We start from the raw sequence: 26,696 nt of genomic DNA on the forward strand, positions 1-26,696 counted from the left end.
AAGAGTACAAGTACTGTAAAAGTAGAATAAACCCATACACTAGAAATTAGATTATAAACCATTAGAAATCCAAAAGCATCAAATGTATTTCCCCACATGCCAGCCCAAGAATAAACATCGCTAGTTCAACAATAAAAGTTTTCTTTATGACATAATAGCCAAATTTACAGTGATTTCAGGTCTCAAGTCATGATCTTAAAAAACAGCTTTAATACTGGCAGCAAGGAGACTAATAAATGAAACTTTCTGTTGTTTTATGACTAGCATAGTAATGTTCAAGGCAGTGAAAGATATTCCAGTATTGTAATTCACAACCTTACCCTTGATATTTGGCAGCCTTTTAGCCTCTACAGAAGATTGCTTGCTTTCTTTACAAAGAGGGCACTACTACGGCAAATTATATTTTCCTCTAAAGCTTAATAGAAATGTTCGTTTTTGCTTCATTTCACCAAGGTCAAGCAAACTGTTTATATATTTTTGTAAAAATACATAAACAAATATATATCTAATATATTTATATATTTGGATAAAACACTGATTTTCTCAAAATCCAGAGCTGTTATTAAGAGTAATACTAAAATGGCCATCGAAATTAGAAGTGTCAGAAAATATTTTTTGTGGTGGGATTCTTTCTGCTGCGTTTACGATCACTGAAATGACAGTAGTCGTGATTCCTGTCACTATGTACAAATCAGTCATTCTGGATATTTCACTGTACTTTACTGTATCTAGTAAAAGAATACAGCCCAAATTTTGTTGATACACACAATTTGTTGCTATGGAAAGGAAGAGGAGTACAAGCTGGGGCAGATGTAACAAATGTAGGTAACAGATACAGATGGGGAGCTGGGGACTGGAGAAACAAGGAGCTGTCTTTGGGTGGAAAGATGTTCAGGAGAACATAGGACAGGAGGTTAGAGATGGGAATGGCACTACTTAGGGAATAGATAAAAAAGAAATGTCTGGAACTAAAAGATAGGTCTGTAAAACTAGGACTGCAAAATACAGGTGCCCATTTCCACAGGATACAGAAGAACATTCCTATCAGTTATTACATGCCCAGTCCTGGTATGGACCACATATCACAGAGTTTTGTACTCCTTTCTATGCCTAGCTTATACTGTTTTCCTTGACTGTTCTTTTCTCCTCTCCTTTCCAGCTCAAACCTTTCTTTCTTCCTGCCTTTCTCTTCTAGTCTATTACTCTTTCTGTCAATGTATACCTTCTCCCTGCTTTTGATCACCTTCTCCTGGACTTTATTCTCCCTTTCCCCAATCCTCACTTCTTATTCCTTTCTTCTCCTGCTTTCTTAGTGACAGTGCCAGGCAGGCTGGGTGGCTACCAGCCCAAGGGGCTCCTCGAACACTGCCCAGGGCAGGCATCTGGAACACCGTGTTCTGTTGTCCCACAGCAGCCATGGCTGGGCAGAGTGTCTTTCCACTCTCACAAGCCAAGAGCCAACCTCTGGCAAGTCCCCAGTGCAGTCCTGAGAGCTGGCTTCTTTTTTTAGATTTGTATTTTCTCTAAAATACATGTTGCAGCAATGGCAAAAGGTACATTTTGAGGGTAAGCTCCCACTCCGCCAAATTTCACAGCCTTGCTTCAAAGCATGGGTATGCAGAGCTTCAACTGAATTGCTGTATTGCTTATATTAGCATGGAGAGGAATATGAGTATTTTTGCCTCATACAGTTCTCAGATACTGCTGAAATTTCTGAAATGTTTAGATCTGCAGATTAAATGGTACACTAACGAACATGGGGCTTTATAAGGCAACAAGCCAGGCAAAAATAAAGATAGGCTTCAACAGCTTGCCCAGTTTAAAACACCATGATCTGATAAGAGCAAAGATACAGTAGAAGATCTTAAATACAAAAGCTGAGAGGAATTGTTTAGAAGAGACAAGCAAATGTAATGAAATAAAATTAAGAAATGGTAAATCTATAGCAGTGAAAACAAATAAATCTTCCCAGAAAAAAATTTGACTAGCTGTAGAATATTGTTCCTTTAGGGATGGTGTAAGACCCATGACTCATCACCTAGCCTACAAAAATAGGTTAGACAAAACATTCGAAACATTTGTCCTGCTGAATAACCCAGTACTTTCAGAAGGACGAACCAGATAACTGAATATGACATTTTCATCTGTAACAACTATGAACCCAAGAGAATTTCTGCATTGCTCTTCTATAGAGTTTAAGACTCTGTGATTGAACAAACGAGAAATGTCAGTGAAAGACCTGGTTCTGTCATCAATGCTCATGCCAATTAGCACCTTGTTCCACAGCAGCCCACTCTCCTCTGAATTCTCCTCAAATTTGTATTCAAGGGAAGAAGCTCATGGAAGACAAAAAAATAAAAATGAAACTCCCTGACTAGCAATCCAGAATATGTTCAATTCATTCCCTTGATAAAAGGGATGGAAATCTTACAAAAAGAGAATGAAGGAGAAAGCACATTGTCTTCTAAAAACCTGATCTGAAAATTATGGCTAGTCAGCCCGGTCAGCATTTCATCCTGCAACACTGCATCTCCTTCTCGTGAGCAGTGCTACTGGATCTGAGGCCTTACCATACTGCTTACTCCACCAGTGGAGGAACCTTTGTAAAAAGGCTTGTACAATAATTCAAGGGGCAGAATTAATTTACAGTTAAAATGGCCACACAAAGTGCCATCCTTAGAAGCACTTCTAATTGCCCTGAGTAACCTGCTCAGTAAGAAAGGTCAAATAAAAGTTGCTACAGAGAGCTCCCTGCGACAGCAGAAACAGGCTGCTCAGCAAGACCAAAGGCAGCAGTAGAGCAAAACAAAGAGTGGTAAGAATCTTCGATCAGCCATGAAACTGAAGTGTTATACTTTCTACAAAGAGGGCTGCATGTCCCACTGCAATAAAATTGAAAAGAGAGAATTTTCAAAGCACTAAACTTCACAAGGTTCAATAAAACGTGCAAAAATTTGTTTTGGTTGGTGAGCAGAATGCAGTTTAACAAATGGATCTGTTGCAAATGCTGCTTTTATTAAGCATTTGTAGAACTGGTAATTTGAAACAAACCATGCAGATGAAGTCTAGTAATTAAGGCAGGGGAGGAAGGTATTTCTGGTGCCTTCTGAGAATAATCATTTTGGATTATGTGGCTTAAAATTCAGAATCAGTTTTATGAGTTCTTGAAACTACCATTTTGAGGTTACTTTCAAATCACAAAGACTATATGAAAATCTGGACGTTTGGTTTTCTTTTCACCAAAACAGACATATGAGTTTGCGGTGAAAGCATCATTTCTGGAACATGAATTTTTGTCTGGCCGGATGCACAACTTCACACTGATACACAATCATCCAGATTCAGGTGGAATAAGCAGTGTCCCGTGACTGGGAACTATGGGTGGATGTGAATACTGAGCATAGATGTCCCTTCCCAAAATCTAAACTTTTGTTGATGCTTAAATGACAGAAGCTGGAACTTCTTGGGAGTTGTAGACTATGCAGTTCATATTCTTCTAAGTATCATTGATTTAGTGGATACAGGTGTTTGCATTTGACAACATTCAGATACAGCTGATGACCAAAACTGCTGTTTCTCAAAAAGTCTTTCCAACTCTAAGGGCGATGCCCTGAGTAGAGGAAAACTTCCTTAGCTGGATTTATCAGTGGTAGCTAGCTGAGGATCTCCCTCTCCTTTTGTTCCCCTACAGTATAATATTGAATCAGATGCTAGAAACTGACATTTGCATACAATCCCATTTATTTGCTTTTAATTTTGCAGAAGTTGCCAACTAAGTCCACAGCTAACACAGAGTCAAATTTTGCATTTAATGCAGGAGTTCAGCCATTTTTGTTATGGATGAGGAAAGAAGCATAGCTTTCATAATTATGACATTTATTCTCCATTTTATGAAATGCAGCTAGTAAAGCAAAGAGCAAAAAAGGGGTGGAAGATATTCTTTTTTCTATTTTTGTTTTTTTTTTTTGTTTTTTTTTTTTAAGGCCAATGAAAAGGAAAGATGTTGGCCGTGATGAAACACAGAGAGAAAAGTGTAGATGACCTGAGGCTTGGTATAATGAGAGGGTGAAAAGGCAAAAGAATATCCATTGCCTCTGCAGGGTTATCTGGCACAAACCATTACTGTGAACAGTTTGGCCTAACCAAGGTAACAAATTATGAGACTTAAATGAAGCTGAAGAAAATAATGGAGTTCCACAGAGATTTGACATGGTGATGCAGCAGAAGATGGGTAAGTAACCCAAGACTGAAAAGGAATTGCTAGAGGAGAGAAGCAGAATAATACTCTGGTTTACATGGATTACTTCTGGAAGAATGTAAGGGCAGAAGAAAGAGATGAAGAAAGCTACCAGAGGAAAAATAATGCTGAAGAGAAGACTGGCTTCACTAGATAAAAACAGAAAATGAGAACTATAAAGCATCTCTTCCCAAAAGAGGGTGGAGAAGAAATAGCAAAAATAGGCAAGGTATGAAACAGAAGGTGACATAACGATGATATACAAAAAATCATGAGAAAGAGGGCCAAATACAGAATGATATGCAAACAGAAGGAAGAACATGCAGAGGAGGAACTTCGTACGAACAGCAGAAGAAGCAGGTTTACATGACTCCTTGGAAGAAATTGATGGGCCATCCCTAGAGGAGACTCAGAGAATGGGAAAGCTGCTGTCTGCCAGGATGAAAAGTGTGGGCATGTCTCTTCAAACAGTCATCACAGGAGTGGAAGAGAAAGCTCTGGGGTTCATAATACTGCCAGATTCCTACTGGGATGACTCAAATACACTTATGGATAGCTGGACAGGACTAGGGTAGACATAGGGGGCTCAGTCTCCAGTGCAATTCTAGTCCCAAGAGACAAAAAAATAAAAGAAAGAAAAAGAGTATTCAGAGAAAGAAAAAATACCACAAATCCCTAAGAATGAATGCTACTTCCTGGAGCAAATTTTCTGACTTCCTTCTGTTTCTCCTTTATTCAGAGCCAAAAAACTTAAACTCCTAGCTGAACACATGGGTTAAAACAGGGACAGCAAATTAATGCTACCCATGAGGACTTCTCAGAAACAGCTTACTGATTGTAGGTAATTCAATCTGATGAATGCTGCCATGACTGCAATAAAATAAAGGTCTGTGACTCTACACTTGTTTTTCTGGCCACTGTCTGAAGTTAACTCTCCCAAGCTTCAGTTTTAAGGCAGTCATTCTTCTCAAGTATGCTGAATTTTGGTATTGTTTAAAGTAAATAGTTAAACTACCATATTTAAAAATGTTTATTTGAAAAAAAAATAAAATCCATATATGCTTCCGTATTAGGTTTTCCAAGTTCTTTCCATCTTTATAAAACACAAGATCTGTTCTAAAATTCCAGAATAGACTGAGAAAATTAAGATCATGGGTCTGATTTATGTTTCTGATGAATTTCTAAATTGGCAAATGAAAAACTTTATCTTTTTATCAGTTTAATTGCTTACTATTTTTAATTACTATTAAATGCCAGTATCAGGCTCTGGCATTAAAATATCTGGTCCAAACTTAACTTACCTGAGAGGAGTAGAAACTTCTTTTGGAAGCTCAAAATATTTTTATCTTAACCTACACAGTGGGAGAAAAGGATTGTTTTCAATGCTGATGATAAATGAAAAAAGACAACTCATTTACAAAAGGGATTTGTTGTGTGTTGCTGATCTAGAAGTCATCTTCTCAAATAATCTAAGAATCAATACCTTTTGAACCTTTGAAAGCTATTCAGGAAAAATATTTTTGTCAAATTGAAATCCTAATTATTTTAATATATATTCTTCCAGCATTCATTTCTCCTGACCCTATTAGCATGGTCCGCATTTTGGGAAAGCTAGGCTTTCATACACAAAAGAAAAGCTTTTGTCAAAAGGATAAGTCATGATCATCTATATTACTGACTATGGATAATAAAACAAAAAGATACGGAATTATTCTTTTGACTATCATACATATTCATAAGCCCTTAGTATTTACTCCACACAGGCACAAGATTGTGAACACTGTTAGTACTATTAGCTTTCATTTAAATAAGCCAGCAATTTAATGTGGTGCAAACATTCCTCAGAATGACAAGATATGTGTGTGTATTGTTAATATTAGGCATGCAGAGAGGGAGACTCTCCTGGGTTCAGCAGTAGCAGTCATTTTTCTCCATCTTAGTAGCTGGTGCAGTGCTGTGTTTTTGACTTTTCACCTGGGAACAGCCGTGATAACACCAATGTTTTTAGTTGTTGCTCAGTAATGTTTACTCTGATCAAGGACTTTCTGAGTCTCATGCTCTGCCAGGGAGGAGGGGAAGCCAGGAGGAAGCAGAGACAGGACACCTGACCCAAACTAGCCAAAGGGGTATTCCATACCACAGCATGTCATGCCCAGTATATAAACTGGGGGCAGATAACCTGGAAAGGGGAGATCACTGCTCAGGTGGGACTGGGTATCAGTCGACAGGTGGTGAGCAGTTGTATTTTCTCCCCTTGTTATTTTCTCTATCATTATTATTACCGGTGGTAGCAGTAGTGGTTTGTGTTATACCTTAATTACTGGACTGTTCTTATCTCAAACCCATGGGAGCTACATTCTTCTGATTCTCCTCCCCATTCCTCCAGGAGCAGAGCAGGGAGTGAGAGAGCCGCTGCATGGTTCTGAGTTACTGATGGGCTTAAACCATGACAGAGACACACACAGAGGTTTCCAATATGAAACGTTTAGCCTCAGAGATGGGCATCTGCTACATGATGTTTCAGATTTTACTAATTTCAAACAGGAAAGTGACTTGAATTGACATATAAAAAAAATCACTTCAGATATTCCTTCCTCAGCTGTTCCAGCCAATCTGAGTTGCTGATTATCAACGTCCAAGGAGATACCTTGCCAAAGCACAGAACCAGTGGGAAAGAATTATAATATCCAACTAATCCAAGAATGTACTTGTCCTTGGAGACTGCATTTTGAAATCATATTATTTGCTGTTTGTACATGTCAGTCATGCAGTCAGTCAATTTTATTTTTCTGGGGTAAAGAATTAAAGATTTGTAGAATACTTCACAGAGTGTAAACCAAGTCCAAATGCTTATTTGAAATTTTGAATATTATCAGAATCATTAATGTAATTTAATTGGGGGACTAATTATTGCAGTGTTCTTCCTTTCAGCAATGCATCTCAATCAATAAAAATGTCATCTTTGCTGAGAAGCATTTCATGACTAAAAAGACTGATCTCAGCCATACTTGGAAGAATTCCTAGACTGTGCTCCCAAACTACTCCCAGAAGTTGTCAAGGGAAGTCGATGGTTGCCAAAATTGTGTCAAGGAATCTCCTAACAGCTAGGCAGTATGGGCAACTGCAGTCTAACACTTGAGACAATGACTTGGGCCTGCTTGCTAGTATAAAAAGAGCTAGCTTGCCTTGGATATATCATTTGTCAGGGCCTTGGGTATGATGTGCTGTGCAGAATCCTCTCACTTCTACCATTCTTCAGAGGTTTGCCAGAGAGCTTTTTTTCAGCTCCCAGCTGCGATTTTTCCTTTCCTGTACCATGCCAGGGTGCAGAACTCAGCACACAGGTTCAAATAAGAGATGAGAAAAACTACTGGAAACAGCTAAGAGTTCATTTTAGCAGCAACTGTATAGCAACCAATGCAATAGCAAACCAATTATGAATCATATGATATTAATGAAATATTGTAGGAAGATTACATTATAATCTTATCTGTGGCAGGAATTTTCTAGAAGATTAATTAGATGAAGGTATTAAAATGAATCAGCTTGAAGTCAATCAGCTTGAATCAGCTTGAAGGTTTCAGAAAGCAATTTTAGCCTCATACCCGAGGATGAGTATTTGCTAGGAATTACGACAAACCTACAGGAAGTAGGAGCCAATGACCTCACATGCAGATAATACAAATGAAAATCCAATACTCATTTGAGTTTACACTACAAGGAATTTGCTTGGGAACAGTATAAAGGTATGAAGAGTATGAATCCCTACCTAGCATAACTATACTGACAAAAGACCTTACAGGAAAAAGAATATTTTTTTTCTAAAGAATAGCTTGTTTCCCCTGGGGGCAGGTGAGTAAGAGGCCACAGTGGCTTTACTATGTGTATAAATTGCAAATTTTTGTCTTCATAACTCTAGTGCTAATTTATAACACCTATGTCTTTCATTTCAGTGAAGCACTCTTTATGCAAACACAATTTAAAGGTTAACCTTCTCTAGACTACTGTATTTTAAAAAAAGCAGCTTTCAGATAAAATTGGATAGTCTGAGTACATTTCCAAAGCTGCCATCCAAACAAAATTCTTTTAACATGGCCAAGAAGACGTGGCCTCTTGAAAGCCATGAAGCATATCTGTTTCATTCTCCTTCAAATTAAAGTAAGATATATATTTTTTATTTCATAGGAAACATTGAAGTATAAGGAACATGTTGTTTGTTCAGGTTTGTAAGCTTTGGAATAATAATAAATAAATCAAATCTATTAGGAAACCACTCGAAAATGTTCTTTGACAGTTAACAGGACTGATTTACATCTCTTGGAAGACTGTGATAGTTGCCATATATCTGTACATAAAAATAGCCCCAGTGTTGGCATACCACATTGCTGGCAGTGTCTGTAACTGCTGGTTCAGCATTTTCCTCCTCTGGTAAGCACACTAACCTACCAAATTACTCCCTGGGGCTCTTGGTCAGAGTACTTTTAGCATGTTATTTAAAATGCAAAATTATTTCTTTCTGGTGACTTATCAAAAGTGTTCTATATAACATATTAGGTTTAACTGGAATTAAGATGTATTCTGGCCAAGTTTCAGGCTTGGCATCATGAAGAAGGCAGAGTAGCTATTGTCTAATACAGCCCATGAATGGTGACTGAGTTTATCTAGAAATTGCCTTCAATCATCTGCCAAACATGAAGCCAGGCAGAAACATCTCCACAGTCTTGGAAACAAAACTGGAGGGGAAAGGTTTGAAAAAGATGCAATGAGGCAGCAGTTAGGGCTAACTGCAAGAGTTGTGCATTTCAGCCAGGCATGTGTTTCTGTATTCACCTGGGTTTATAACTGAAGATTACAAGAGCAGCCAAATTATAAAGACAAATTGTACATCTTTCAGTACTTAAGTTCCACAAATATGTAATTCTGGATGTACTAGAAGAAGCGATCCTGGGCCAAGATAAAGCCACTTAAAAACACTGTAACAAAAAAGAAAAAAACAGAAAGTAAAAGTAGTATATTTCCATACCACTACATGAACTTAGAACTGTAGATTATCTCAAGCAATTGTGATCATGTGGGCTTTTCCTATTATATTCTGATTTCATCCACTATGTTACAGGACAGGAAAAAAACCTCTACAGAATTTTAAGTATCCTTCATGAAGAATATGGTAGTTTCAAATGAAAACCTATGTATATTTACACATTTGTATAAGATACAGGTGTGTAAAAAGCAGGCCTCTGCTACTCTGTGGCAAAAGCCCTTCCCTTCCATGTACAGGCACAAAGAATACATCTAGCTTGCATTTGTAAAGGATACTTAAGGCAAGGTTCATGACCAAATGCACCCTCCATACAGACAGAAGATAAAGCCCCAGGTGCAGCCAGAGGCAACTTTGTGAAGCAAATCACATGTCCAGGCATTCCCAATGTCTTGGTGAGTTACTGGACGTCTTAATACGCACCTTGTAGAGGACAGGCTCCCCAAGAGTTGCCTGTAGGCAGCCAGGGCAGCAGTCATGTGGATTAGGAAGAGAAGTCAATCCTACTGGTGGTGTTCACAATTTTTTCTGACACCACTCACAAAGCATGACACAGATAAAGCCATAGTATTCAAAATCCATGTGACTGCAATTCCATTGAGCAAGGAACAGCAAGATGTAGCAAGTTTCACCTTTTCAGTCCATTTTGGCTCCTCCTACCAAAAGCAGGCTAATTGAGAGCAAGGAGTGAGTCTTGCAAATGAATGCACACTTGGGGCAATGACCATAAAGACGGAGGGAAGCTACTAAGTTGTGCTCTCAGGCATGATCACAGACAGAATACTCTACACTGCCATGGGCATGTGAGGGAGCAGTTAAACAAGTCCCTTTCTTTCTGCCCCAAAAACAAAACATCCTCTTTTGTACAGACTCTAAAAGATTTGGACAGAAGAATTTTCTGGTGTTTTTCTTGTGTTACTCCATCACACGTATTTTCCAAATTAAAGTACATGCTTTTGCCTGATCTGCAGCTGTTGTGGTTTTAAGTGCAGTCAGTAGCCCACGCAGCCCGCTCACTCACTCCCCCCTTTCTCCCCCACCCCGGAGGGACGGGGAGGAGAATCTAAAGAATGTAACTCCCACGGGTTGAGGTAAGAACAGTCCAGTAACTAAGGTATAACACAAAACCACTACTGCTACAACCAAGAATAATAATGATAAGGGAAATAACAAGGGAAGAGAATACAATACCACCCATCAATACTCAGCCTGACTGACCAGTGAACCTGCCCTTAAAGGTAACTGCCACCAGTTCTACATTCTGGGCATGATGTGCTGTGGTATGGAATACCTCTTTGGCTAGTTTGGGTCAGGTGTCCTGTCTCTGCTTCCTCCCTGCTTCCCTTCCTCCCTGGCAGAGCATGAGACTCACAAAGTCCTTGGTCAGACTAAATATTTGAGCAGTAACTAAAAACATCGGTGTTATCAGTGCTGTTCCCAGGCCTAAAGTCAAAACCACAGCACTGCACCAGCTTCTAAGAAGGAGAAAAATAACTGCTACTGCGGAACCCAGGACAGTATCCACCCCTTATTCCATACCAGTCACATCATGCTCAGATCCCCATTTTCAATATACCATCACTCTTATCTCAGTGCCCTCTTATCTTAGTGTGTGGACCCGTTCCTATAAAGCTGCTGAGTCCTTCTGTGCCTGATGTCAGGCTCCATCTCTTGTAACAGTCTTTCAGAGCAGGAGAGACTGTGTGCAGTGTTCACACTTGTGAATAACCTGGGCAATAGTGTCCACTGCTAAGTCCAGCCCTTAATCATGAGTCCATCTCTATGTTGCATCTCTGCCCTGGTGGCCTGAAGTGTCATGGGCCCACCAGGCTCAAAATAACTCAGCCTCTTCTTCAGCAGTTTTTGCAACTTGTCCCTGGGGACTCCATACAGCTGCCTTCTACCTCCAACACTTCCAAAGCACTGGAGGGGGCCCAGTGTACAAGATACTTGCCCATACTGTCCCACACACCCTGTCACTCATGACTGTCCAGCCTTGGGGAAAACCTCTTGGCTGTCCTATATCATTGTCTAACCCTAGGTAAGACCTAAACCCGACTCCGCTTAAGTTCAGATTCCGCTTAACCTCAGATCAGATAAAATGTTTGTGGGTAAAACACACTCTGTATGTGTGCCAACATGCTGATCCCCATCAAAATCAGCAGACAGGTCCCAAGGGTACCCAAAGGCCATTCAAAACCTTCAGAACTCTCAAATGGTGCTGCTGTACTTGTCACTGGGGCTGATGTAGCTGCTGTGCTTGCAGGCTGTCTCATCAGCAGCTTCTCTTTTTCTGAGTCCAGATCTTCCTCCGCTGCCTTGCTGGGAAATGCTGCATGGTTTCCTGCATCCCTGCACTTGTCCCATGTGCCTGAGGCTGGACCCAGCTGAGGCTCCCAAAGGTGGTATCTTGCTCTCCACATCCTCTTGGGGCTCAGGCTCTTGGGGCTTCGTGGGTGGCTGCTAGGGGATGCTCTCGGCTGTCGCAGGGCTGGGCTCAGCTGTGGGGCTCAGCTCCTCCGCCGCCTCCTCTGGCTGCTCGGCAGCCTCCTCCTTCCCCTCCTCAACAGCCCCAACCTCCTCCACCAGCAGCCGATCCCTTCCATCCTCCGGCCCTGCTCCTGCGGCTGCTTGGTCACCAGGGCTGCTCTCCTGGGCCACTTTGGCCACCGAGGGCTTCTGGGGCCGCTCCCCCTCAGCTCCCAGCAACCTCACAAAGATGGAGGCGAGGACGAGGGCCAGGATGGTGAAGAGCAGCAGGACAGTCAGGTACAAATCCACAGCCACATCTATCCCGCACTGCTGACAGAGCCTGCCTGTATTACAAGTCATTACCATAAAGTACAGTGAGACAAGAGCCTTAGCCCAAGCCCCCCATCTGATAAACACTGACACAGCAAATACCGGCTGCAAGTAAGGCACGACATGCTGAAACTGTGAGATCAAGAGCAATAACTCTGAGAGCCAATAAATCAACATTGTGATGAATGGTTTTCACAAATACGATTAGACACACTCCTGTCAGATCTGTCGTTATCTCAAGCCTTTGTGCCCCACGTTTTGCACCTGTAATGACTTACTGGGTATCAGGGGCAGTGACCAAGCAGGCTGCATGGATTACTGACTGCACTTAAATCACGACAGCAGCCCACTCCTTACATCTTCACTGTTACATGGCAATTCCAAACCAGTAGATGTTCTGCGATCTGTGTTTTTCCATGTATGTGTTTTCTCATGTTTGCTTAGCTACGTTATGATTTTCTCTACAATTAACTGTTCAAATATGAGTAAAACCCATCTAGCTTGGCTATACCATCTTCTAATGTGAAGACAGGTGTAGAGGAGCATAGGTTTTCATTCCTAATACCACATGAATATTAATGACTCAATTCCATGCTTCCGTTTGTGTAAACTTGTGAGTAAACATTCCTGACTAAATAAATAAGAAAAAAAACAAAAACCAACCAACCAACCAAAAAAAAAAAAAAAAAAAAAAAAACCCCACAGGATACAGAGTGGATCACAAATCTCTGACTAATTTCTCCATATTCCTTGTTTTAAATGGATAGAATTCTTGGTTTTTTTAAAATTATTATTTATTTGCTTTATACTCATGTCATTTGATTCATTCTCAGATTCACCAGAAATAGCCTTCTTACCTTGTTTAACACAGGAGAGATGTTGGTCTTAGCTCACATTTGAAAATTTGTATTGTCAATGCTTAGTATCTCAATCCTTGTGAGTTCCCACTCCCTGGGGGTGAAATTCATCTTTGTGAGTGGAGAGGAGGGGAAAGGATGATCTGCCTCAGACATTTACATCATCTTAGTCAAAAGCATAGGCTCTACTGTGAAGCATGAAGCATGAAGCTGATATTTAACCTCTCCCATCAGAGACTGACAAGTCATTGATTACTTTAGAGCCATGAATCTGACAATGTCATCCCAGACCTTGTTCCCATAAAGGTGCAGCAGACTGCTCACAGCTTTCGTGTTACAGACCCAAACTTATGACTCAGACCCATAAAAGGATTTAGATCTCTGAAGGCACACACAGAACTTCAGTCAAAATATGCAAGCATTACGACCTCATCTAAATGTGATGCTAATCAGATCTTAGAGACACTTAGGGTGTAAGGTAGGCAGTTTAAGGGATGCTCGTGTTTCAGCTTAATACCTGCGCAGGTGTGACTTGGAATCATCGCTGCTGCCCCCTTCAGTGAGGTCCATCAAGGCCCCTGGATGCTCCCTACTTTAGTCCCAAGGTGCTGAGTTTAGGAGGCATGCTCAAATCATGCCCAGCACACCACAACTTCTTCAGGCTTCACATCAAGAGCAATTATGACTGTGTTCAAAACTATGGTCAGCTGGTGAGAGAAACAGAAAGCTGGTGACAATGTGTGTATCTAACAACAGCATACTGTAAGTGCCTACTGGCACATTTTGATGCCACTTGCCAAGATTAGGATATATGGTTTCTAAAATGAGTAGTTTACAACACTTCTTCACCATACATTAAATTATTTCAGTTGGCTCTAGAAGGGGTAAAATATACACCGGCACCTTGGGGACTGGACAGAAGGTTTGTCTTTCAAAATTAAATTCTGAAAGAACTCACAGATTTCTTCAGAATCTGGCTCTTTGAAAATCAGACTTTGGTTTTCTAGTCTGTACACTATCCATTACATTTACTCACCAACTGAATTCTTGTTCCTGTCTCTCAAATTTCCACCATCCATTAAAGCTTTTTATGGAAAAGTGTTGTCTTTCTTTGACCCCAAGTATAAATTACACATATAAATTTGTGAACTAAAAAGTGAGAGGAGGAATATTTACTGATAACCAAGGACAAATTTACAGACAAATACGTCAAAGACATAATAATCTCTGTAATAAAGAACATCAGAAAAAGAATCCCATATATGTAGTGATACTTTCAACACCTGCTTTAAGGCTAGTAAAGACTGAAATGTTATTGTGCAAAAACTTTTCTTAAATAATTTTATAGGCATTTTACTGACATTAGTTATAATTTTCTTCTACCTAGAAAGATCACTTGAGCAGGAAAATAATGCTGCTGAATGATGAAAAAAAAATTAAAAAAAAATAATTTTCAGCAAATTTAAGATTTTCTTTCAGTTCAATATCTGGCATATATAAAATAAATAATGATGGAGTGTATGTGACTGGCTGGAATGTCATCCTCATAGAGTGATCTTACTAACTTAGTCTTGAAGCCATCCCAGACAGCTTTACAGGCTAATACAAGTTTACATCATATAGCATGCAATACCATCATATATCCTATACATGTGTGTTGTGGTTTAAGCCCAGCCAGCAACTCAGAACCACGCAGCTGCTCACTCATTCCTCCCTCTTCTTCCCCCAGCCCTACTCCTGCAGGGATGGGGAGGAGAATGGAAAGAATGTAACTCCCACAGACTGAGATAAGAACAGTCAAGTAACTCAGGTATAACACAAAACCCTACTGCTACCTCCAAGAATAATAATGATAAGGGAAATAACAAGGGAAGAGAATACAACCACTCACCACCTGCCAACTGATACCCAGCCTGACCCAAGCAGTGAACTAGCCCTTCCAGGTAACTGCCCCCTCTTTACATCCTGGGCATGACGTGCTGTGGTATGGAATACATCTTTGGCTAGTTTGGATCAGGTGTCCTGTCTCTGCTTCCTCTCGGCTTCCCCTCCTCCCTGGCAGAGCATGAGACTCAGAAAGTCCTTGGTCAGAGTAAACATTACTGAGCAACAACTAAAAACATCGGTGTTATCAGTGCTGTTCTCAGGCTGAGAGTCAAAAACACAGCACTGCACCAGCTTCTAAGAAGGAGAAAAATGACTGCTACTGCTGAATCCAGGACAGTATCCACCCCTTATTCCATGCCATTTATGTCATGCTCAGAACCCACATTTTTTTCAATACACCATAGCTTTTGTCTCATACATAAATATACACAAACACACACACACACAAAGAGAGAGATATCATTCCTTAGTCCATGGACCAATCCCTATGAAGCTGCTGAATTCATCAATTCCATGATGTTGAGCTCCATCTCTTGTAACAGTCTTTCAGAGCAGGAGAGACTGTGTACAGTGTTGGATTGTTTCCTGCTGATGACACCGCAGAGCTCGTCCTCTCATTGCAGAACTCGTCTGGTTTCATCAAAGTTCATTCTTTGTTGGGGTTGATGGTCAGAAGGAAGTCAGAGCCAGTCACTGGTGACCTGAAGAGATATGGTTGGTGGGCTATAAAAGTGCTACATAGCAGGCAATAGCATACAATTGAGTTCATTGGCTGTTTGCCCCTAAAATTGAAACCCCTTGAGGTACACATCAGACTTCCCCATCTTCCCGCATTACCCACCAAGTATATCCGGGTCCCTGAGCAAAAGCAATCCCCCAAGTGGGCTTGCCTTTACCCAAAGCAGGAATAACCCAGACTGTCTTCCCCAGCAAATTCTTTATGGTCACCACAGGAACTTCATGGGCCTCTACAGTATGTAAAAGTTCTCACTGGGCTGGGCCAGCCCTATTGGCAGATCCTCTGGTGTTGACCAACTTTTGGTAAATGTGTGTCCCAATGTTTGAAAGTTCCCCCACCCATCGCTCTCAGTGTAGTTTTTAACAGCCCATTGTACCGTTCGATTTTCCCAGAGGCTGGTGCATGGTAGGGGATGTGATATACCCACTCAATGCCATGCTCTTTGGCCCAAACATCTATAAGGTTATTCCGGAAATGAGTCCCATTGTCTGACTTTATTCTCTCTGGGGTGCCGTATTGCCACAAAATCTGTTTCTCAAGGCCCAGGATGGTGTTCCGGGCAGTGTCATGGGGCACAGCATGTGTTTCCAGCCATCTGGTGGTTGCTTCCACCATGGTAAGCACATGGCTCTTGCCTTGGCGGGTTGGTGGCAGTGTGATATAGTCAATCCGCCAGGCCTCCCCATATTTATACTTCAACCATCATCCTCCATACCAAAGAGGCTTTAACCATTTGGCTTGCTTAATTGCAGTACATGTTTCACAGTCATGAATAACCTGGGCAATAGTGTCCATTGTTAAGTCCACCCCTCGATCACGAGCCCGTCTATATGTTGCATCTCTGCCCTGATGGCCTGAGGTGCCATGGGGCCACAGGGCCAAAAATAATTCACCCTTATGTTGCCAGTTAAAGTCTATCTGAGCCACTTCAATCTTAGCTGCTTTATCCACCTCTTGGTTGTTCTGGTGTTCCTCAGTGGCCTGACTCTTGGGTACATGGGCATCTCCATGACATACCTTCACCCTCAGGTTCTGCACCCGGGCAGCAATATCTTGCCACAGTGCAGCAGCCCAGATGGGTTTACCTCTGCGTTGCCAGTTGCTCTGCTTCCATTGCTTCAACCACCCCCCACAGGGCATTTGCCACCATCCATGAGTCAGTATAGAGATAAAGTACAGGCCACTTTTCTCGTTCAGCAACGTCCAGGGCCAGCTGGGTGGCTTTCACCTCTGCAAACTGACTTGATTCACCCTCTCCTTCAGCAGTTTCTGCAACTTGTCATCCAGGGCTCCATACAGCTGCCTTCCATCTCCGATGCTTTCCCACAATACGGCAAGAGCCATCAGTAAACAAGGCATACTGCTTTTCACTTTCTGACAGTTTATTATATGGTGGGGCCTCCTCCTCTGGTGACATTCCGAAATCTTTGCCCTCTGGCCAGTCCATGATGACTTTCAGAATTCCTGGATGACTGAGATTTCCTATATGAGCTCCTTGTGTAATTAGTGCAGCCCACTTACTCCATGTAGCATCGGCTGAATGATGTGTAGAGGAGCCCCTGCCTTTGAACATCCAGCCCAGCATGGGCAACCGGGGTGCCAGGAGGAGCTGTGCTTCAGAGCCAATCACTTCCGAAGCAGCTCAAACCCCTTCATAGGCTGCCAGTATCTCTTTCTCAGTTGGGGTACAGCTGGCCTCAGATCCTTTGTATCCCCGACTCCAAAAGCCCAGGGGTTGACCTTGAGTCTCCCCTGGAGCTTTCTGCCAGAGGCTCCAGGTAGGACCGTTCTCCCGAGCTGCAGTGTACAGTACATTTTTTACATCTGGCCTGGTCGGACTGGTCCAGGGTCTACTGCATGAACTGTCTCATGTTTAGTTTGCTCAAAGGCTTGTTGTTGCTCAGGGCCCCATTTAAAATCATTCTTCTTCTGGGTCACACGATAGAGAGGGCTTACAATCAAACTGCAATTTGGGATGTGCAATCTCCAGAACCCCACTGCACCCAAGAAAGCTTGCGTTTCTTTCTTGTTAGTTGGTGGAGACATTGCTGTTATCTTGTTGATCACATCTGTGGGGATCTGGCAATGTCCATGTTGCCATTTTATTCCCAAAAATTGAATCTCCTGTGCAGGTCCCTTGATCTTACTCCGTTTTATGGCAAAACCGGCCTTCAGCAGGATTTGGATTATTTTCCTCCCTTTCTCAAAGACTTCTTCCGCTGTATCACCCCACACAATAATGTCATCAACGTATTGCAGGTGTTCTGGAGCTTGCCCCTGTTCCAGTGCAGTCTGGATCAGTCATGGCAGATGGTAGGGCTGTTTCCATCCCTGGGGGAGTCAGTTCCAGGTGTACTGAATGCCCCTCCAAGTAAATGCGAACTGTGGTCTGCACTCTGCTGCCAAAGGAATCGAGAAAAAAGCTTTAGCAATATGAGCTGTGGCATACCCCTTGGCTGCCTTTGACTCCAGTTCATACTGAAGTTCTAGCATGTCCAGTACGGCAGCACTCAATGGTGGTGTGACTTCATTCAGGCCACGATAGTCTACTGTTAGTCTCCATTCTCCATTAGACTTTCGCACTGGCCATATGGGGCTATTAAAGGGCGAGCGGGTCCTGCTGATAACTCCCTGACTCTCCAGTCTACGGATCAGCTGATGGATGGGAATCAGGGAGTCTCGGTTGGTGCTATATTGCCGCCGCTGCACTGTTGTGGTTGCAATTGGCACTTGTTCTTCCACCTTCAGCAACCCCACAACAGAAGGACCATCCAAGAGAGCAGGCAAGGTGGACAGCTGCTCAATTTCCTCAGTCTCCAAAGCAGCAATACCAAAAGCACACTGGTACCCTTTTGGGTCTTTGAAGTACCCTCTCCTGAGGTAGTCTATGCCGAGGATGCATGGAGCCTCTGGACCAGTCACAATAGGGTGCTTTTGCCATTCCCTCCCAGTCAGGCTGATTTCAGCCTCCAGTACAGTCAACTCTTGGGATCCTCCTGTCACTCCAGAAATATAGATGGGTTCCACCCCTTGCCAGCTTGATGGCATCAGGGTACACTGTGCACCGGTATCTACTAGAGCCTTATACTTCTGTGGGACTGATGTGCTAGGCCATCTGATCCACACAGCCCAGTAGATCTTATTGTCCCTCACCTCCACCTGGCTGGAGGAAGGACCCCTCAATATTGATCATAGTATTGGTTACTTATGTCTTATAGACTGGGATTATTCTTCTTTCACAGGAACTGGAATAAAATCAGCTCTACCACTCCATCCGGGAACTTGCTCACCAGAGTCTGAAGCCGCAGCTTTCGTGGGATGATCAGTCTTGGCCTTTGTTCTCCTCTTCAGTTCACACACCCATTCCTCCAGAGCTGAGGTAGGTTTTCCATCCCACTTTGTCATGTCTTCTCTGTGATCCCACAGGTAAAACCACAGGGTGGCCTGTGGCATATACCTTCTCTATCTTCTCTCTTGAGCAGCAGGGAGTCTTTTGTTAATAGCTGAGACATGGGTTGGTACACATGGGGAGCTGGATAGATCAGATAGATCGTCTCTTACTTGTTTGAACTCCTGGGACAGTTTTCCCACAGCTGCAATGATGGAAGGGGTGAGATTGTCTTTGAACTCTCAGAGCTGATGAATCAGCTCATCCACTGTTGGTGGTGCTATATCATACCAGGTCGTTGATGCCAGTGAGTGGGCACATGATGATGGTTCCCTCTGTGTAAATTTCCACCACATGGGTCATGCACATCCGACTTCATCTGGATCTACGGGTGCATTCCCAGCATCCAACCTACGATAGATCATCTCTACAATGACTGATACCCTCAGAGACTGGACACCTTTCTCTATGCTGGTTCAGTTGGCTAAACAACTCATAACATAGTCCTTGTATGGAAACCTTTCTTTCACAGCTGCCAAGAGTCGCCTTCAAAGGCTGAGGAACTGTTTCTTTTTTGCAATCGCTTTGTCAGTTCCCCCTTCCTTAGCAAATGATCCCAGCTGCTTAGCTTCCATACCTTCTAGTTCGTGATCATTGGCCCGATTGTCACAGCATCGGAGCAGCCAGGTGACGATGTGCTCCCCTGGAAGACAGGTAAAATCTTTTCTCATATTCCGTTGAGGTCTGTTGAGGTCCATGGTCAAGAAGTCACCTCTTCTTCTTCTTCTTCCTCTGGTCCACATAATAGTAACTCTAGTTCAGATGCTGTCCTGCGTACTAAGTGCATTGGTTCTTCATCTTTCTTCACTGTATGGGTTGCTTTCTGTCCCTCTTTTTTGTTTTCTCCTTGTGTACAGGGGCAACCAATATTGGCACGAATTGGTCCTTTGGTTTAGCTGCAGTGACTGTCACTGTGGTTGGAGTGACTGCCACTAGAGTTGGAATGGCTGCAGTATCTGTTGTCAGGGTTGGCGCAGCCACTGTGCTTGGGGGGTGAGTAGCACCAGCAACTGTGTTATCTGCTGCTGCCTGGGTTTGAGTAGCTGCTGTACTTGTCACTGGTGTTGGTGTAGCTGATGTACTTGGAGTTGGAGTAGCTGTGTTGTCTGTTGCTTTGCATCAGATCCAGAGACTTTTTTTTCCCTTTGAAGGTGCTGGATAGTGTTGAACAGGGCTCTGTAAGCATAGGCCAAGCCCCAGCACGTTGCCATGATTTGTCCATCTCTGGTATGACCAGGATGAAAACACACCTCATTTAAGTGTTTTGCTAATTTTTCTGGATTTTGCACTTGTTCAGTGGTGAACTTCCAAAGCAGTGGAGGGGTCCACTGGCCTAGATACTTGCCCATACAATCCCACACACCCTGCCACTCATGACTGTCCAGCCTTAGGGAAAACCTCATGGTCCCCCTATAATGTCGTCTAACCCTAGATAACACCCAAACCTGACTCTGCTTAACTTTCGAGATCAGACAAAATAGTCGTAGGTAAAACAGTCTGTATGTGTGCCAACATGGTGATCCCCATCGCAGTCAGCAAGCAGGTCTCAAGGGTATTCAAAGACCTTTCAAAACCTTCAGAACTCTCAAATGATGCTGTAAATAGTCTGGTGGGGGAGCTGAGGGTGTAAGGGAATGTCTCATTCACAGGTTGACTGCCTGAGGAGGGAAAAAAAAGATGTGTAATTGCTAAACACTTCCATTATATACCTCCCAAAGTACAGAGGACCACACTGGGAGCACAAGCCAGCCTGCTTTCATGATCAATGAGTCTATTGCATTACAAATCATTACCGTAAAGTACAATGAAACAAGAACCTTAGCCCAAGGCTCCCCAGCCAATAAACACCAAGACAGCAGATACTAGCTGTAAGTAAGGTATGACATGCTGAAACTCTGAGATCAAGAGCAGCAACTTTGAGAGCCAATAAATCAGCATTGTGAGGAGTGACTATTAATTTAAAACTATATATGCTTATCACAAATACAATTAGACAAACTCTGGTCAGATCTGTCACTATCTCAGCCCTTTGTGCCACATGTTGGGCACCACAAAGAACTGTTGTGGTTTAAGCCCAGCCAGTAACTCAGAACCAAGCAGGCGCTTACTCACTCATTCCTCTTCTTCTTCCCCTAGCCCCTGGAGGGATGGGGAGGAGAATCGAAAGAATGTAATTCCCATGGGTTGAGATAAGAACAGTCCAGTAACTAAGGTATAACACAAACCACTACTGCTACCACCAATAATAATAATAAGGGAAGAAATAAGGGGAGAAAATACACCCGCTCACCACCTGCCAACCGATACCCAGCATGCCCCGAGCAGCAATCTGGTCCTTCCAGGTAACTGCCACCAGTTTATATCCTGGGCATGACATGCTGTGATATGGAATACCCCTTTGGCTAATTTGGGTCAGGTGCCCTGCCTCTGCTTCCTCCCAGCTTCCCCTCCTCCCTGACAGAGCATGAGACTCAGAAAGTCCTTGGTCAGAGTAAACATTACTTAGCAACAACTGAAAACATCGGTGTTATCAGCATTGTTCCCAGGCTGAAGGTCAAAAACCACAGCACTGCACCAGCTACTAAGAAGGAGGAAAATGACTGCTACTGCTGAACCCAGGACAATATGCTACACAGGAATGTGTCTAGGCAGGTTTTGAATGTCTTCAGAGAAGGAAACTCTACAACCCACCAGGGCTGCTTGTTCCAGTGCTCTGCCACCCCCATCCTAAATAAGTTCTTCCTCAAGTCGTGGTGAAACTTTTTGTGTTTTAGTTTTTGGCCTTTGCTCCTCATCCCGTCACTGAGCATCACTGAGAAGAGTCTTGGCACCATCCTCCTGGCACCCACCTTCAAGATATTTATATGCAATACTGAGATCCCTTCTCAGTCTTCTCTAGACTGAACAGGCCCACCTCCCACAATCTACCCTCCTAAAAGAGATGGTCCAGACCCCTGATCATCCTTGTGGCCCTCCACTGGACTCTCTCCAGCAGCTCCTTGCCTTTCTTGTACTAAGGAGCCCAGAACTGGACACAGTTCACCAGCTGTGGACTCTCCAGGGTTGAGCAGAGTGAGGGTCACCTCCCTTGGCCTGCTGGCCCCACTCAGTGCAGCCCAGGACACTATTGTTTCTCCTGGCCACAAGGGCACACTGCCAGCTCATTGTCAACTTGTCACCCACCAGTACTCCCAGGTGCTTCTCAGCTGAACTGCTCTCTGGTAGGTCAGCCCCAGCCTGTGTTGGTACTTTGAGTTCTTCTTCCCCACGTTCAGTACCCTACACTTGCCCTTGATGGACTTCATTAGGTTTCTCTCTGCCCAGCTCTCCAGCCTTTTGAGGTCCTGCTGACCTTCAGGTATATCAGCCACTGCCCCCAGCTTCATATCATCAGCAAACTTGCTGAGGGTGCATTCCATTGATAAACAAGTTGAATAAGACCAGACCATTGACTGCAGGCCTCCAAGTGGATTCTACTCTGCAGATCACAGCCGTTCTGCCAGTTTTGGATCCACCTCACTGTCCATTCATCTAACCCATGTTTCCTAAGCTTACCTATGAGGATATTATGAGAGACATAACTCCTCAATTTCTTTTTTGTTCTTTTTCTTTAAGGAGATCTGTAACCCTCTTATAATTCTATGTTCAAGTATGAGCTGACTTTAAGAATTAAAATAAGAGACTTTCAAAACTTCTTAGCTTCCTAATTGAGGCCAGATTTTCAGAAAACCTTGGCATACCAAGCACAAAGTTCTTGGAAGTCCAATCATTATTGTCAAAAAGAAAAAGAAAACAAACCCGAAAGTCTTAAATTGTCAGTTACACAACATTACATTAATGTACTTAGCATTACATACTTTCACTCTCTTCAAAAGATCACACACATAGTACTCGGGAATCAATATTTTCTTGCTTTAGCAAGGGTCACAATCATTTGACTCACAATCCTGCAGGCTACAAATCAGGAATGGGATGGAAATTCATTTCTATCAAATTTCAAGATGCAGAATTATATCCGAATCACTTCCACAAATCTTTAGTGCTTACAAGATGGATAGTATGGAGGAAGAGTATATTTCTGATCAATCCTTTTAAATATTTTCTTGATATCAATATTCCATTTATTCCACATTTATTCTACTTTAACAAATCCACAGATGCAGTTACATTCTAAAATATTAGTTGGCTTAAAAATTGTAGTTAAAAACGTTACTTTAAAACATTTTTTTTTTCTTCTAGTGGTCTTTGGGAACTACTATATACAGTTCTGGCAAGCACTAGCTTCACAGATGCAATGAATGATTTATTTATTTATGCACCATTCTACTTGGCATAATGGGTTTGATTTTGTTAAAGGCACAGTAAATGGGCCCACACCACGATGTTAGCTGCTCAAAGCCATTGGTCAGACCCAGGAGGGCAAAAGCCATAGTAGTTGCTCAGCTTTCCTCTCTCAAGTGCAACTTGGTCCTCAGGCTGGAATGACAATCTCCTTCTTCCTCCTCACCTCATGCCTGTTCTAATTCCTTGTTTTCTTTCTCTCAGCACTGTTTCCACTATCTCTCCTGCTCTTCCTCTCTGTTCAAAGCAAACTTTTCTTGCTTCCTTGTTGCCATTTGTCTTGCTCAACCTTGGCACTCTTTCCTATCTCATTTTTCACCTCTGCTCTTCCACAGTTTCCCACTCAATCCTCACTTCTATATTAATGTTTCTCTTCTCCCTTCTTCACATAACATTTAACCCATTTTCAGAAGTGACAGTATCTACATGTCTCCCTTGTTAATACAACTTGCAGTTCATACAACCACAGATTTATGTTGGCCTTTCTTCTTCTTCACTCTGCCCGCTGAAATTCCTAAGAAAAAGTAGCTGGAGGAACAGGTTTCTCTTTTCCTATTCAGTTCACTCCTAGCTGTCTGTTCATACTTTTACACACCATATGCAAGTCATAACCTCCTCAAATCTGGTTCTTGTAAGTCTAAAACCTTGTGCTGTGCATCTCTCAGTTATTAAATAACGTTCCTTCTGTTAAGACTTTCCCCTGTTCTGTACCATGTTCTTTTTACTTCCAGTTGGTTACATCTGAGTAGATTGCATTTGATTGTAAAATCCAGAGGGATGTTACTGACATGCTCTGGTTTCATTTAGTCTCCTATATACTTAGGTTTCAGTACTGCTTGGAACTTAAATGTACTTCTAAATGACAAAGAACAAATACAAGTAATAAGATTCAGTTCCACTGCAGTCTGCAAGCATATTGCTACTTTATCTAGTGCTGATTAGAAATTAAAATATGAGCTTAATTGTGGATAGTCCTACTCTTTCTCTTGTGATGACTACCTCTTTCAGTAGCATGTTTGAGAAATGACAAAAGCAGAATAATAGCAAGAATATAGAGAGCTGAGGAAAATCCTAATGCTGAAAAGTAAACAACAGGTTAACTTTCCAGTTGGTGGCCATATCCAAGATCAAATACTCATGCTTATTGCATTCACTGAATATGTATTTTGTATATTCAAAACCAAATCCTTGGGCTCATTACAGTGACTTGAGATGAGGCGTTGAAAAGTTAACCAATTTCTGAAAATTTGTTTCACTGTCAAAAAGGCAACATTTGACGCAGTGAGGCGGGTGGAAGTCTCTTTTACTGTTAAAATAGAAAAAAAAAATCACAAATATGGAAGTCCTCCTGATGGCAATATATTTTCTGCCCATTTTCTGAGGCCTTGAGACAAATGCAACAATTTCTGATTAGCTTTTTCTGAATTATAGAAAACATATTTTAATCCCATTATGTGTCAGCTGACCTAGGATAAAGAGCATCTTCTCTCTCAAAGTATTTCATTTGGAAGGGAAGGGAAGCAATGGATTTGAAAAAAATGCTCTAGAAAGTGGAACCAGGAGCTTCCATTTGGCAAGGTTTCCTGAATGCTGTGGTTTTCTTACCTCTTCACTGAGCCATAGCAAATCACAATACATCTTTTCCTGGTCTACTTTCTTCTGATTTGCAGTTTATGACTGTACTGCAACTAGAACATGAGATGTTGTTATGACATACTGTCCTTGAACCTTACTGCACATAATTAATACAGAACTATGTAAGTTCCCCATGCTTGGAGATCACCATTTTGATAATCAGAATAGCAGAGGACAAAATTTAATCTAAGATAGAAATTAATGTGGAGAAAATACAGGAAGATATTTTTCTGTTGCTTACCATTGCAGCCAACATCTCTAATCTACACCTATATTGCTCATCAGTTCCCGCTGGCTGTATATTTTGGTCAATGTGCCCTGCATTACCATTGTAATATTGATTAGAAAGAATTTTAAGAACCACTCAGCATGTACTCCACTAAGTTGGCAGCAGCAGCTATCCATGCACAAAGTGCATTTCATAGCCTACTTTCAACAATTCCTCTCTTGCCAACCTCTTTCCTAGTAAAAAGTAAACATCTGCAGGCATCTTTTTGTATCTATACAATTGTAAATATGGGCATGAAGAGATCTGTCTCTGTTCCTCTCACAAATGTAACCAGCAGTGACTACAGCACATTTTAAGTTTTGGGGGCTTGGAAACATTGCTGGTCTTAATTATTTTTATTTTTTTTATATGCTTCTGTTGCTTTGAGACCCTCTATAATCTTTGCTGCAGTCTGTGTGTGTGAACAGGAGTGAGACCAGGGTCATGTCTGCAGGCCACTGAAGTATCAAAACAGCCAGAGAATTATTGCACCTGCAGCTTTCTATTATGTGCAAAGAATTTTCCTAAGGAATAATAACTTAATAAATTTTGCATTTTCTTCCTCTTCATTGCATCCCAGTTGTTCTTTTACTCTGCATTTTGCATGCAGTACCTGCAACACCATTTTGAAAGAGAAAAGGTATTTACTACCAGGGAAGGAAATAATTGGAGGTTTAGGGCATACTGAAGTATGTCATTAGCTGCAAGGCATGGTATGCATGCTTCAGTGTTGCTTGAGATGGAAGTAGGAAGGAAACCAGAGGGCAAAAAGACAAGTGTGACCTTTCAAGAACCATGTGTAATGTTACAATATCAGCCAACAATGTTTATAAACAAACAGAAGGATTCTACCATGGCCTGTTGCTGAAACAGTTGCCAAACAAAGTAAAATCTGCCCACAGAAAACCATGAAGTACTGCAGCCATAGATTAGCCTGAATGACTGTATTGCAATTAAATCATAATTATATAAGGAGCATAATTTTCACTGTTGTGTCCTTATGTGAGCCACCTGTAAGTGCCATTCTGCTTCTCCCACAAATGTACAAACCTGTGATCAGAAGAGGAGCTGATAACACCATGGCCTTGAATTTCTTGGTTAGGGCATAAACGTTAGACTCCTTGCTAGGTACTGAAAATAAATATCTATATCCTCAAGTGGCTACCATTATGTCCAGATCCTTGGGTTTATTCATGCTGTGTATGACACAGGACTTGAGTTACTCGTGGCAGGCACCTAAGTCTGGAGCCACACTAATTCTTTGCCCAAGACAGATCAGCATTACTGCTGACCTTAAATTATATTCAGTTTCAATGGCTCCTCTGCAGCTTTCCAAGCTGCAGGAAACTGCCATAATGCTGCAGCCATTCACATTTCCCACAATGTGTCTTCCATCTTGCACCAGCCAGGAGACAGGGCCCAGGGAAAACTATGTGCAACCAGC

This window comes from Pezoporus wallicus, unplaced genomic scaffold (assembly GCF_028554395.1).
Source record: "Pezoporus wallicus isolate ANWC-B61680 ecotype Strahan unplaced genomic scaffold, APGP_CSIRO_Pwel_v1 contig_2721, whole genome shotgun sequence".
Classification (NCBI taxonomy): domain Eukaryota; kingdom Metazoa; phylum Chordata; class Aves; order Psittaciformes; family Psittacidae; genus Pezoporus; species Pezoporus wallicus.